At 35.6% G+C, this 13,352-nt stretch overlaps 1 long non-coding RNA gene across 5 annotated transcripts; it reads left to right on the top strand.

The window, feature by feature from the left end:
- Positions 1-4,879: 4,879 nt before the first annotated feature.
- Positions 4,880-11,722, top strand: LOC104104121 (uncharacterized). Of its 5 annotated transcripts, none has more exons than XR_011407830.1 (4): positions 4,880-5,056; positions 7,006-9,610; positions 10,594-11,016; positions 11,507-11,722. It is a non-coding gene; the product is annotated as an uncharacterized lncRNA (long non-coding RNA). The 5 variants fall into 5 exon arrangements; XR_011407829.1 differs by having other exon boundaries at positions 4,880-5,164; XR_011407831.1 differs by having other exon boundaries at positions 4,881-7,062; positions 7,885-9,610.
- The last annotated feature ends 1,630 nt before the right edge of the window (positions 11,723-13,352 follow it).

The following is a 13,352-nucleotide window of genomic DNA, read 5'->3' as shown; positions in this document are numbered from 1 at the left end:
TTGTTGATGAAAGAGTGTCGCCACCTAATATTTAAAGGTATACTAGGGTACCTATTCAGTTATTAAATTATTATCCTATTAGTCTACTAACCGGTGAGATTTGGGTAAGGGTTCTTGTTCGTCTAACCTTGCATTACCACCTAGTCTATCGAGTGTTCATCCAGTATTTCATGTTTCCATACTCCAGAAGTATTTCGGTAATTTGATTCATGTTTTGGACTTCAACACGATTTAGTTAGATGGGGATTTGACTTATGATGTTGAGCCGGTGGCCATTTTGGATCGACAGGTTCCAAAGTTGAGGTCAAGAATATAGCTTCCGTGAAGGTGCAATGGAGAGGTCAGCCAGTCAAGGAGGCCACTTGGGAGACTGAGCGGGAGATGCGGAGCAGATATTCATTCCTATTTGAGACCCAAGGTATGACTCTAGACCCGTTCGAGCACAAACGTTTGTTTAAGAGGGGGAGAATGTAACTACCCGGTCGGTCGTTTTGAGTATGGTAGTCCTGTTCCCTCATTTATTTCTTATGCTATGCTCAATTGTTGATATGTGACTTGCCGGGGTGGTTGGTTTGGTTCCGGGGATATTTCAGAATGGATTGGGATACATAGTCCCATGGTTGGAAGCCTAAGTTGAAAGAGTTAACCGGATATTGACTTATATGTAAATGACTTCGGAATAGAGTTTTGATATTTCTGATAGCTCCATATGGTAATTTTGGACTTAGGAGTATGTCCGGATATTGATTTGGAGGTCTGTAGGTGATTTTGACTTGAATTGGCGAAAGTTGGAAAAGCTGAAGTTTGGAGAGTTGAGAAGTTTGACCGAGAGTTGACTTTGTGGTTACCTGGCTCAGATATTGGTTCCGAAAGTTAGAATAGGTCTGTTGTGTCATTTATGACTTGTGTGAAAATTTTGAGGTTAATCGGAGTTGGTTTGGTATGTTTCGGCATTAGTTTTGGAAGTTAGAAGTTCATAAATTCATTAGGCTTGAATCGATGTGCGATTCGTGGTTTTAGTGTTGTTTTATGTGATTTGAGGCATCGAGCGAGTTCGTATAATATTTTAGGATATGTTGGTATGTTTGGATGGGGCCCCGGGGGCCTCGTTTGTGATTTGGATCATGTTCGGCTCACTTTTGGACTTGTTGGACTGTTGTTATGTCTGTTGCTAGTTTCCTTATATGCGATTGCAAGTGGAAGTCCGCAATCGCGAAGTGTTGTTTGGGCGACTGGTGAAATTATTCTACACGTTCGCGAGAATAGGTCTGCGATCGCGAAGCTTGGAGAGTTAGTGCTACACGAACACGTGATGGGTGCAACATTCACGATGAAGGAAGAGGAGGCATGGGAAGTCAGGCACGTTGCTCTACGCGACCGCTTGAGTGTGTCTGTGATCGCGTACCTTTGGAGGAATTAATCACCGCATTTGCGATGGTTTGTTCACGTTCACGAAGAGTATTTTGAGGGTAGCATATTTTGTTCTTCGCGATCGAGAGAGACTTTCCGCGATCGCGGAGAGAAGTCACTGGGCAGTAGTGTTAAATATCAAAATCGAGGGTTTGAACCCATTTCTCATATTTTGAGCTAGATACCTTGGATTTGGGCGATTCTTGAAGGGATGTTAAAGGAGTTGATTGAGGTAAGTGATTCTAACTCGGTTTTGGTTGTTATACATGAATCTATCATTGTTTTTAACATTTAATTAGTGTTTTGGGTTGGAAAAATTGGGAAAACTTGGTGAAACTTCATAGACCATAATTTGAGGATTTGGAGGTTGAGTTGAGATCGGAATTGTGTAATTTTGGTATGGTTTGACTCGTTATTGAATGAGTGTTCGGATTTTGTTAATTTTGTCAAATTCCGAGCATGAGCCCGGGGTTGACTTTTTAACTTTTGTTAAAGAACTTAGCTTTATCATATGGAATTGATTCCTATAGCTTGTGTTGATTGTATTAAGTTGTTTGTAGCTAGATTCGAGTCGTTCGGAGGCCGATTCGCAAGGCAAGGGTGTGTTAGAGTAGTGATTTGTACAGTTTGAGGTAAATAACACTTCTAAACTTGATACTGAGGTATGAATCCCTAAACTACGTGTTATGTGGTTGGTGTTGAGCTGACAAACATGCTAGGTCACGGGCGTGTGGGCGTGCACCTTAGTAATTGTGACTCGGTTAATTCTGTGGAACTGTGTAGTTGTCTAATCTTTTTATTATTCATGTATTCTCCATGTGTTAGAAAAATTGGGCTGTAAATCATGTTAGAAATCATATTTAGGCTATATGCTGGTACTATTGGGACCCACAAAGGTCATTTTTGTTGTTGAGTTATTTGCTTAAATTACAGTTATGTACTCAGTCGCATTCATCATTAGCATATCATATCTCTGTCTCTGTAATCATTATTGTTACATCATGTATCACTGTTTTGGGTTGATTGGCATGAGTTTTGTGAGCCCGAGAGACTGGAGAGATTGATGACTGAGTGACGCCGAGGGCCTGATTGTGAGTTATATTTATGGGATCGGGCTACACGCCGCAGCATGGCATAATTGTCTTATATTAGCGCTTGGGCAGGATCCACCCCTCCGGAGTCCGACATATCAGTAGTGAACACAAGTACCTATGAGTGCGAGTGCCGAGCGATTGAGGGTGCTGAGTGATTGAGAGTGTTGACTGATTGAGAGTGCTGAGTGATTGGGACTGCCGAGTGATTGAGCGTGCTGAGTGAGGATGAATATTCCGAGAGTATGAGTTTATGACTTTATCTCTGTGTTGCATTACAGTTGACATGCATACTTGACATATAGACATCGAGATGTGACATACGTCATATTAGTCATACTTGGCATATTTTATCCGTGTTATGCTCAATGTAAGGCCCCGTGAATTTTTTTCTAAAAACCGAAATTTCGTGATGCCGGGGTAGGCGTAGAGGTTAATCACTTCTGCGGCCCATTATGCGGTTGTATAATCACTCTGCGGGCCGCAGAATGGCCGCAGAGTGACATAGTTTTCTGGGCCATTTCGCGGGCCGCACTCTGATCGTATATCCGGCTTTGAGATTTTTGCGGAGGGAGGTTCTGTGGCGCATTATGCAACCGCAGAACATGTCTGCGGGCCGCATAACGACCGCAGACCCAGACAAAGTTTTCCATTTTTTGGCACCAAATTGTGCGGCCGATATGCGGACCGCATATCCATTCTGCGACCGCAGATCTTGTCTCGGGGCTTCATTTTTGGGATTTTTAAACCCGACCCTATTTCGTTAAAACATATGCCATGGACCATTTTTTAGCATATTTCTGATACTTTTAGAGTGAGAAAGAGTGCTTAGTGTGGGGGAGTAACCTTTAACCTAATATCCAACAATTCTTGCTCAATCCTTGAAGATTATCAAGAAAGTCCTCATCTTAAAGGTAAGAATCTATGCCCTAGCTCTTAATTTTAAAAATCTACTAAAAGGGGAGTAATTAGCAAGATACTTTTTTGGTGTGGGAGTTATTATCTTGCATGCATGTATTATCAAATAATGTAGGAAGGATGTGAGCTAAAAATGATAGAGAATGGGTTGAGGAATGATGGAATTTTTCACAAAAGGGCCTTAAAAACCTTAATGCACACCTAGTGCTTGTTAATATGCTCGAATGAGGTAGAATCATGACCATCTTTCTAATTTTAGTCCAACTTGTTATATTTCTAAAATAGATCGAAGTGCTAAGAATTCTGGAATGCTTTAGAGTTTAAAGGAAGCTCAATTGAGGTATGTTGGCTAAACCCTCTTCTTCTTAAAATCGAATCCCACGGGTTCATGTAATTGGTGTAAGTCCCAAATTGATCATTATAGAATTAGCTATTCCTGATGTGTTTGTGTTGAAGGATGTATGTTCAGTATTTATTTTAAATGCTTCATCATGTCATCTTGTCATTTTAGGATGTGTTCAAAATGTAGAATATGTGCTAGAAATGTTAAGACTTCAAGTCAAGATCGAAATAAAGGTTGTTATGCCAACTTGTATGAAAAGCCTCTATGTGCCTAAGATTCCCAAATTGCTCGTATGTGAATTTAATATCTTGAATGGAAAGCCTTATTGTTGTTGATAATGATAATGATATTTGAATGTGGGAAAAGGGGACTGAAATTATGAAATACGGCCAAGTGCCAAGAATGACTTTATAATTATGGCCACTAGTGCCAATAAATTGAAAAGATATGAAAGAAGTATGATGTGAGATGATTGACTGAAAAAGGTGATGTCTTGGGTGAGATGGCCTAGCCGATCGGGCCGTGATCGGACGCCATATCGCATACATGGTGGTGACTGTGCTGGGAATGATAATTGACTTTGTGGTTATGGTTTATGTCTCAAATGAGACGACCTAGCCGGTCGGGTCGTGATCGGACTCCGTGTAAGAATACAGAAGTATTTTTAATTATGGTATATCGGCATTAAAGATCACCCAACCTAATAACATGGAAATTGACTCGAAAATTTATATGATTCTTAACTTGATGTTTTAGTATTACACTACTAAAAAATAATTCTATTGGAACGGTTATTTTGCAACGGTTAGAGAACTATTGTAATAGATTATGTTTTGGAACGGTTTTAATCGTCCCAATAGAGTGTAAAGGCTTTTGGAACACTTCTGAAGCAAAACCGTTCCAATAGGACAGTAACCATCACCATAAATAAAACTATGAAAACAGTTTATAAAAGTGATATAATAGGGTTATTTATGGGAACTGTGTGGTAAAATAAAATATATATTGTGACCGTTTATTTTTTCCTCCCTACTTTCCCTCTTACATATTTATTAAAAAAAGAAAAAAAAAAATAGATGAGCCCACAAAATTTTAATACTAACTCTTTAATTTATTTTGTAAGTTAGAAAAGTGAAGCATTTCGTCTCTCTATTGTCTCATCTAAAGCCTTTCGTCTCTCAAGTCTTAAACCTAGAAAAAATCGCTATCGACGAACTGTGCGGCCTGCTCCGGCGAAGGAAGATCCATTCCGACGAAGGACAACCATTTTGGCTAATATAAGGGAATCTCAGATGTAGTTTGTCGGTATTTTACCCATGTTCGATATTTTCTATGGTTGTTTGATGTTCGCTATTGTTTCGCTGGAAAATTCTTTCGCTACTTCTTCTGTTTTCTTTCTCTGGTGAGATTTTTGATAAACCCATTAATTTACTCTGTCCTTTGTTTGTATTATATGATAAATTTTGTGGTTTCTAGTTTGTAAAATTGGGGGTTTAGTTGGTGGGTTTTGATAGATGAAAGGGCTGTTGAGAATAGATCAATTTCATGTTGAAATCGTTTTCTAGTATGGATTTTGTTATCAATAATGGGTCTTATTCTACATTTTCTTTCTTCACAATGATGCTTTGTACTCTTTGAAGAAAGAGACTTACCCTGTTTGGCTAAGCTGGTCAAACTAGCTTATAAGCACTTTTCGGCTTATCTACGCGTTTGGTAAAGTTAAAAGTGCTTATAAGCCAAGTGCTTATAAGTCAAAAATAAGCCAAAAGCCGTAAGATGGTCACCCCCCAGCTTATAAATTTTTAGCTTATAAGCACTTTAAGTTTGACCAAATTTTTTACTATTTTATCCTTAAAATATTCTTTTTTAGAACAAAACTATTACATCGATACTCACTACTTCAAGTACTATTTCAACCTAACCCCCCGCTCTTCAAGTCTGCAATGTCCATTGACTATTTAAGATAAGTAAATTCTTTATTCCTTTGCATATTTATATCTATGTGATTGTGTATTAATCTTTGAACTGTATGTAATAAATGAGGACATATCAAATTTTTGGTGTGTTGCTTTCTAAATATTGTGGTGATAAAGACAGTGTTTGTTTCTCTTCAAATATTTTGTCCTATTTAGGTTTATTTTTTATTGAGAAACTTTTATCAATTTATTAATTATTATAACTTATGATTATATGTTTATCATAAAATAAATAATATTTATCATAAAAATTATCTTATCTAAGCATAGTTGTATTTAAAATAAAATGACAAATAGAATATTTTGTATTTGGATCGATTTGGAATCTAAAATTTTGAATAAATTACGCCCTTATAAGTATAAACACTTCTAAGGTTATTTAAGTCATTATAACAGAAAAAGAGCTTATCAGCACTTTTTTTTATCAAATACAGCAACAGCTTATTATCAATTTCAGCACTTGTATCCAAACACGTAACTGCTTATTTATTAAATCAGTTTCAGCACTTAAAAGTGCTTTTCAGCACCTAATGCTTATCAGCTAATTCATATCAGCTAATCCAAACGGCCTCTTACTCGGTAATGAACAATTACAATACAAGTATAATAAAATATCATCTCTGTTGGTTCATATTGCTCCTGCACTTAATGTCAACTGCCTAATGAAACTAATACTAACTTACTAATACTAACTTTCAATAAAGTGTTTCTGAGAATTAGTGTTGCATATTTATTTTTGTTTGTTGCTTCTTTCCCACATAATAGGATTATAAACTTTCCTCACAATGTGGGGGCTTCAATTTGAATGAAAAATGAAAAATCATTCACTTTCCTGATAATTACTACAGGCAATGAGCTAGACAATGTGGGCTGACACTAAAAGTTGGACAGACGCTTTGGGTGTCCAAAGTGGTTTGTTGTCCAACACTGACTAACTGCCATGTTACAAATAATCCTTCTTGTCTTGTTGTTCCATGGACGAAGCATTATATGATTGCACTTTTTAGAACATTCATAGAACCTTAAATTTGGTGAATTGGTCTTGCGTATACATAATTGATTGTTAAACATCTGTAGTAACTCATGCATCACATCTTTGATTAAATAATGGGGAATTCATAGAAGTTGAAGTGTAGCATCTGCAACAGAAGATAATGACAACAATCTTCCAACTTGCTTGCATGTTGCTTGTTTGCGGGTTAGCTGTTTCATTTTATTGAAAAATGACTTTCCGTGAGTAATAAAATATTTTTGTGATTCTGAACAGCTGATTTAGCGGAGCAATTTTTTCATGGGATTCTTCTGCTTGGGCCATATCAGATAGGTTTATTTTTTCATACAAGTAATATATTGTGTGAATTTGCATTGGTCATAGCGACAAAATAGGATCTGTTCATGAGTGATGAAAGTAAAACTGACTTCCTTAGTGTCATGTTTTAAAGTTATTTGTATATACCCCGTTAAATATCATATACGATTTGACATACTTAGTCCCCATTTAGGAATCCATTTATTAGGACTCACTTGTTTCCAATTTAAGGTAATGAGCTCTCTTTCTAGTTTAAATTTCTACTCAATTCACCTTTTCACTTTTCCAATAGTAGGATCTAGAACTAGGAAACTAGCAAAAACATAGCAGAGTCTTTATTATATTAACAAATTCCCAGCAGAGTTAACTTTTTTTCAAAATATGGTAAAATCCCTACAATTAAGGAAACTGACTAATTATGAAATTAATTCAAACCTAAAAGATATCCATTTAGTATGATATTAATTAACCACTTATTAAGAGATATTATGTTATTTCAAATCGCTTCGTAGATCTCTTCTTTAGAGTAAGAATTTTCTGTTGTTTATTCATAGTCATATTGATCACCTTCATAGTTTTTCACCTTTTTCATCTTCTTGCTGATGCTTTTTCCTACACTCATATCCATCATCATCTTCACAACATTATTATTATATAGTATATATTGTATGATATATAGTAATTGTGGGAAAAGAAAAGTTTGGTGATAAGACATACAATAAAGGAATTTGACAGAATGGTTCCTTCTGTACTACAATTAACTATAATAAAGTGATCTGGTATAGTGATTCTAAAGAAATCATATACCTTGTGCTTTGAGCTTGTTATGTATTTCAGAAATGAAACTCGAATGCAACATATTCTTGAAGATGTTCCAGCTTCTCAGTTTAAGGAACTCCTTAGCTATTGGAACTCTGAGAAACTCCAGGTATGTGACTTTTTACTTGTTCTTCTTCGTCTTCTTGAACTTCTTCTTAAAATTCTTCTTCTTTTTCTTCTTTCTGGAGATGTTTTCTCCTTCTTCTTGGCCATTGCTGTTGTCTTTCCCTTCTTTCTCTGCTTCACTGCTGCTGTTTTTTTTCTTTTCGTTTTTCACTTTGTTGCTACTGCATATACACTCTGCTCGCCGCTGTTGCTATTTTTAAAGACTAGCCAAAGACCTTGCAATCTGAAATTTCCTATAACTACTAAACAAAATACAATCATAATTGGACAAGGTGTACAACATCAAAAGACGATTAAGCTATAAGCAGAAACGATTAAAAGCAGATATAACTTGGAAATATTGTAGAATGCCAAAATTGAAGATGTCTTGGCTTCATCAGAAGTGTCAAATTTCTAGTCATTGAGTACTACTGTGGAGATATTATTGCAGTTGCTCCATACTCATGATTGAAGCAAGAAAACCACTAGTTTGGACCAAAAAACTCTGCAGAAAACTTCAGCAAATAATAGCATGTAGGCAGAATGCTGGGACAAAAATGACCTAGAATGAGAAAAGTATCACAATAGGTTTCTTTCTTTATTTTTCTACTATATTAGAAGTGCGAGTGCACTAGGTGAAGCAGGGTGGTCTTCGTCGACATGCCTGCTTTACCTAAAATATATTTGCCACTCCTTTTGTATATTATTACCCCAGTTGCCATCACAAAGTTTTGTAAATATTTGAAACTTCTTAGTCATTCTCAGGGCCCATATTGTCAGCCCCAATCCCATTTGTGCTGTATTTCCTGACTGTCTGCCTTATAGAAAATATCTTGGTCCCTGCTTTTATATTTTATTACTTCAATTGCCATCGTACATTTTAGTAAATAAAGAAAACATTTGAGGCATTTTTAAGGCCCAAATTGTCAGCCCCAATTGTGTTGTATGTAGAGATTTTACTCCACGTGAAACCAAACATTTGCTCCGTATTTTTGAAGCTAAGCTTAAACAGAAACAAGAATAGAAAGATCCTTAAACTTTGTTTGAAATGAAAAACAATGTCTAGAACCTGGTGGTAACCATTGAAAGACTTATTAATACTTTACTATTGTTTCACTCATTAGTTCTTAATTATAACATCGAGCAAAATTAATAAAAAGGGAAAAAGATGATTCATTCTTAATTTAGTATTCTTCTATACTTTATCGTATCAACTTTTGTATACTCGAGCTTAATTATTTATTCAACATGTTTACTACTAAACTTATAAATATAGTCATCTATTAGTTCCTAATCAGTGTTATTTGTCAAAGCTTTTGATAGAGTTGTGATATTAAAGCAACTGAGCTACACAAATGATTTTTTAGAATGATCATGTCCAAATGGTTTCACTACCTAGCAATAAAATGATGAATTGGGTCATTATTGATTTCTTTCAACTTTGATCGTACTCAAAATATAAGTTATTAATGTAAGTTATTAATTTTAATATAAAAATAATATCTCCTCGAAATATATCTTACACTCACTCATTATTTATAACTATCTTTTTTTTATAACCGTGCTGTTCGGGCAAGCTTGCGCGCACCTCGACTAATTCCACGGATACCTGCAACCTCCCACCAGCAACATGTACCAGGTAACTCTATCCACCAAGGCTTGGATAGATGGAAAGAAATCACTTAGTGTTTGCATCCGTTGGAATTTGAACCTCAGACCTCATGGTTCTCACCCACTTCATTGACCACTAGGCCACACCCTTGGGTGCTATTATTTATATCTATCTTTAATATCATACTCGAAATTTAAATATAATAACTCTATCTAAAAATTTAGCTAAAATTATTGAATCGTCAAATGATATGTGGTGTTCAATCTAGAGAAAGTTGACACATAAAGGATATTTTAAATAGTATTTATTCATTAGCAAATATAGACAAAGCACACCTAAGCAGTTAAATATTTTGCGAAGTTTCCTTGATGTTTGAGAACATTGATTAAAAGTTAATATTTTTTACACGATATGTTCTATGAAAGCACTAGTTAAAATAGTATAATATTAGAATTTTATTTTATTTTAAATAGTTCTTTTAATTGCAATGTGCGCACGGGCTTTATTGCTCCTAGTAAACAAAGAGACGAAGAGTTTAGCAGCATCTAATAAGATCAATTAAGGCGATTCCATTTCGAATGTCATAGATAGAAACAGAGAAGCTAGGACATGATTACTGTTGTCGAAGTCGTCTGCCCATTGATGTCAATATTAGAAATGTGCTCTCTTCATTAACCAACAATATTTGGCTGACAGAAACATTAAAGCATATACTCTATCATGACAATATCATAACTGCTTTGAAATACTCGCAGTGTGCCCTCATGAAATTGTCTCCATTAGATTACGACCAAGAAATAACACTATCAGCTAGGGAATAAAATCATCTTGAACATTAATTTCCTTGATTGATGATATTTTAAGGATAAAATTTCTTTGAGTGAGATACTTAGGGGACTAGTCAGGCAAAAAGAACTCCAGTAATGTCTATTAAACATATAATTCTGATTACCACACTCTGAAAATGACAAACCAAAATATTCCTCTAACAACAAAAGATGGTCTATCAGGATAGCTACAAGCTGTAACATCCTCAAGAACAAAGCCAATAACAAAGCTAGATGAATGTTGAAAGAAACTAGAAAAATAGAAATTACATAACAATGGATGGGGGTTGCAAGAACTTCTTTGAGAGGGAAAGTAGGATGTTATGAACCATCTTCAAATACTTCAAATTCTATACAAAAATCGAAGGAGAAGATACAAAAGAATGGAGGAAAAAATTGAGGAACAAAAGGGAACTATCCATCAAGAAGTTATTGCAGATGTCCTTGCACGACTTCAGCGTTCAAGAATTGATATTGATGCTAACATTATTCTAGCGGCATTGGGTGATAATTCATCGGGAGAAGCTTCATCTGCACAACAAACAACTTTGCAACCAATCCGTCATCCATCTACTGGTAGCAACAAAGAAGGCCAACTCATTCCAGGTATTAGCTCATTGACTATTCAATAATTTTTGTGAGATCTACTGTCTTAGGTTGGTACTTCATGTGCTGCACTTAATTATTTAAATGAGGTTGCGATTGGAGTGACTGTTACTTGAGAAGATTGAATAATTTAGTTGTGATGTTGTTCTGTGATGTAATAGTGTTCGAAGATGTTATGGCCGATTGTTGCTTAAAAAATAACAGACTGGAGAGTTGTTTAATATGGTTTGTCTGTTGCTGATTCTGGTTTGTTGTATGTTGTTAAAGAAGTTAAACATCATTGTAACAGACGGGAGAGTTGAAAATTATTGTTGTGTATAGCATAATGTTATTTTGAGCAAGTTAAAATTTTTGGGATAGTCGTATCCACAAAAGAAACTTTGCCGAAAATTTTAAAATTTTAGAGAGTTAGAAAATTTTTGAGTTATCAGATTGGTCATTCAATTATCTTAAATTTTTTTTTAAAAATATTTTTGATTGAATTTTGTAGGTGCAACAATTGCGGATGAAAGCAGTGATGAAGACCTTACTTAGTGTTGTTGATAGTTGTTAGACTTTCTATCATCATGTTCAAGGATATTTTAGTTTAGAACTTTTTGTATACAAATTGAAACTCATCTACTTTGACTTTTGAATTGTTGACCAAACAATGTATTCATATTTTGTTTTTGTATATGGATAATGCGAGTTGGATATTTTAATCTTATTTTGTGGCTTGTATAAGTTATGGTGTATAAACTTTCATTGCATTGGAAAATATTTCTCATTTTGCTTCCATCAATATTAGAAATTACAATAGTGGATCGTTGCAATAGAAAATATAACCGTTCTAATAGATCTAGCAAACAATAATAGTAGCCCTCTGTTAATCGTTGCAATATGTTGCAATACCTATAATTGTTGCAATACATAACATAACCGTTGATATATATCATGAAAACCGTCACAATAGACTTAAAAAAATTGTTGGTATAATTATAACACAACGGTTTATAACCGTCCCAACATAACATAAAATCGTTCCCATAGATTGATCAATGGTAACCGTTTTATAACCGTTACAATAGCCATATACAGAGACGGTTTTGAAACCGTTACAATTAACCGTTCCAGTTGACCTATTGTAACGTTGAATCTTGGAACGCGTCCCAAACCGTCCCATTATCCCTACAGGGACGGTTACAGTATCTATAGCTACGGTTTTGAAAGGGTTGCCATAAGCCTAATTTTTAGTAGTGTTATTTGAAGCTCTTATTGAATTCTTGATTATTCCCCCTTGTATCATTATTCATTCTATTGAGATAGTGCTTAGTTTTACATACTAGTACTATTCGACAGTACTAATGTCCCTTTTGCCGGGGGAGCTGCATCTTTAAATGGATGCAGGTGGTTCTATAGCATGCAGTGTTGATCGGCGATAGTGGTACATCCTCTTCCCAGCAGACTTGGTGAGCCCCACTTCATCCCTGGGTCACGTATTGTATCTTTTGTTCATATTATTATCACGTCTCGAGGTATAGCCGCGGCCTTGTTGCCGGCACTATCATAACACCCTTTTGTATATTTTAGAGGCTCCGTAGACACTATGTGGGTTGTACATGGGTGCTAGAAAAGTCAAACAGATTATGTTGTGTTTTGATCTCTTGTTTTACTTGAATAATAAGAATGTGTGTATTTTTGAACTTTAAAATGATGTAACCAATGAGACGATTTAGTATTGTATATATGAACTTCCTATTGTTTAATTAATGAAATCATGTATTCTCTTGGCCATGGGTGAGTTGGATAGAAAGTATCTACAGGCTTGCTCCCCGAGGTAGGGGCGTGACACTCAAACTGTTAAAAACTAGAAAGCATATCTACATTTCTGTACTGTCTACAAATTGATTATTGGATCTTTCTCTGCGCATTTGCTGTTATTATCTGGAGTTAGACTGTACCTATCTGAGCTCGTCACTGCTCTCAACCCAAGGTTAGTCTTGTTACTTATTGAGTACATTGGGTCAGTTGTACTCATACTACACTATGCACTTCGTATGCAGATCCAGGTACTTCTGGGCACCGCAATTGCTAGGTTTGGAGCTTCATCTGCTTGGAGACTTTTGAGGTAGCTTCTTTGGTATCCGCAGACCTCGACTCTCCTTCTTTTCCTTTATTTAGCACTTTTCTATCTTTCCAGACAGTTGTATTTGAAGTCTAGACTGTATTGTCATTTCGATGCTCATGTACTCAGTGACATCCGGATTTTGAGAATGTTGTATGTGAGTCGCAGTATTTCTTATCGACTATTTATGAGAGTTATTATTGTTAAACCTATTTTATCTTGTTTTCAATTT

This window comes from Nicotiana tomentosiformis, chromosome 5, assembly GCF_000390325.3.
Source record: "Nicotiana tomentosiformis chromosome 5, ASM39032v3, whole genome shotgun sequence".
Taxonomy (NCBI): domain Eukaryota; kingdom Viridiplantae; phylum Streptophyta; class Magnoliopsida; order Solanales; family Solanaceae; genus Nicotiana; species Nicotiana tomentosiformis.
This window is presented reverse-complemented; position numbering and strand designations above follow the sequence as displayed.